Genomic DNA, 2,000 nt, shown 5'->3' with positions numbered 1-2,000 from the left:
AACACGCGGGGCAGCCGAGTGGCGAAGGCATGTACAACCGAGAGGCGACGCGCGGAGCGGCCAAGTGGTGAAGACGTGCACAACCGAGTGGCGATGTGCGGGAAGGCCAAGTGAGGATGCACGAGGCGGCGGAGTGAAGGATTACGTGTCCAGCCAACGGGTGACGCGCGGGGCGGCCGTGTGGTGAAGGCATGCACAACCGAGAGGCGACACGCGGAGCGACCAAGCGGTGAAGACGTGCGCAACCGAGTGGTGACGTGCGGGACGGCCGAGTGAAGATACGTGAGGTGGCCGAGTGAAGGACTATGTGTCTAGCCAAGTGGATGAAATTGTCTTCGAAGGAGTTAGCCAGATGCTTTCGAAGTTAATGTAGCGACGAGGATGATGTAGTGTGGTTGCGACGCAACAAGACCGGCGTGACAACTGAGTCTGAGTAGGAATGAAGATGGCGCGCAGAGCGTCTGGGTGATTATAAAACTTGTCAAAGTGGTGGGTCGAATGCACTTGTTGAAGTGAAGGATCTAACTGGTGATGAAGCACTCGACCACTCAGGAGAGTGTCATTCCAAAAGAGTTGCAGCCCCCGAGTGCGGCGTAGCTCTCGAGCGTACTACAGGCTTCAACAACGGACATGTCGGAATACGGGAAATATAGTGTTGAATGGATAATTTGCAATCCATCGAGTCAGACTCGGGTAAAGATGAGGAGAAATTTCCGAGTGAAATGTGCAATTTAATTATAAAAGGGACTTATCAGTCTCATGCCTGACGAGGTCTATGTCATTGATATGATGAAGAGGATTCCTCTGAGGGGTTGGCCAAATGTGTTTGAAGCCAACAGGTGACAAGGTCGGTGTTGTGGTGCGCTAGGACCGGTACGGTGACCGAGTCTGAGCAGCGATGAAGTTGGCGCATAGGGCCGTCGAGTGATCGCATAACTTGTGTAAAAATGGCACAAGCCAACGAAATAATTTCTCGAGGAAATTTGACGTGTGCTGAAATGATTTGTGTTTATAACACCCATAGACACCTGCTGGGAGTGCAAGGGACTTGCTGGTTAACCGCAAGAGTCTGAAAGAGCGAAGGATCCGTTCGAACTTGTCGAAGCGACGGATCCGACTGAACTCATTGGAATACTGGCTCAAATAAAGTGGAAGTGTAGTGTTTCGACTGAGTTGCAGCCCCGGAGGACCGATGCAAACTCGAAATGAAGAACGACACATGGTGTTCGTGAATGATGTATGCGAAAAAATGGAAGCTGGACTCGTGAGTCACATTACCAGTACTAAGCAAGTATGTGAAAATAAACAGCCGAGCGTAGAGGTACACTCGATGGCGTGGCCTCCGAGTGGACGTGATGTGTGAATTACGGGATACTCAGGAAGACGGAAATAAGAGAATGCAAAATGACTTAGTTGTCTGAAGGCGCGCGAGTGGCCGAGTGGTGATGAGGCGACCAACCGAGCGGCGACGCGCGGGGCGGCCGAGTGGTGACGAGGCAATGGTGACAGCCGACCTTCGTCTCGGTGTCCTTGCAGATAGGGATGGAGTGCACATTATACTTGTGATGCAGCTCCTTGAATTAGAGGTTTGCTCTTGTCTCAGTCGGATTTTGGCTACTTAGGCGAGTCCTTGGACTGCAGCTAAGCCTCCGAGTGGGAGGCTTGCTCTCCACTCGGTAGGATTTCAAACACTTAGGCGAGTACTGGACTGCAGTTAAGCCCCCGAGTGGGAGGCTTGCTCTCCACTCGGTAGGATTTTTTTCAAACTTAGGCGAGTACTGGACTGTAGCTAAGCCCCCGAGTGGGAGGTTTGCTCTCCACTCGGTAGGATTTTTTTTAAACTTAGGCGAGTACTGGACTGCAGCTAAACCCCCGAGTGGGAGGTTTGCTCTCCACTCGGTAGGATTTTTTTTACTTAGGCGAGTACTGGACTGCAGCTAAGCCCCCGAGTGGGAGGTTTGCTCTCCACTCGGTAGGATTTTTTTTAAAACTTAGGCGAG

This window comes from Triticum dicoccoides, chromosome 7A, assembly GCF_002162155.2.
Source record: "Triticum dicoccoides isolate Atlit2015 ecotype Zavitan chromosome 7A, WEW_v2.0, whole genome shotgun sequence".
In the NCBI taxonomy this organism is placed as follows: Eukaryota; Viridiplantae; Streptophyta; class Magnoliopsida; order Poales; family Poaceae; genus Triticum; species Triticum dicoccoides.
The sequence above is the reverse complement of the archived record's forward strand: the minus strand, read 5'-3'. Positions refer to the sequence as shown.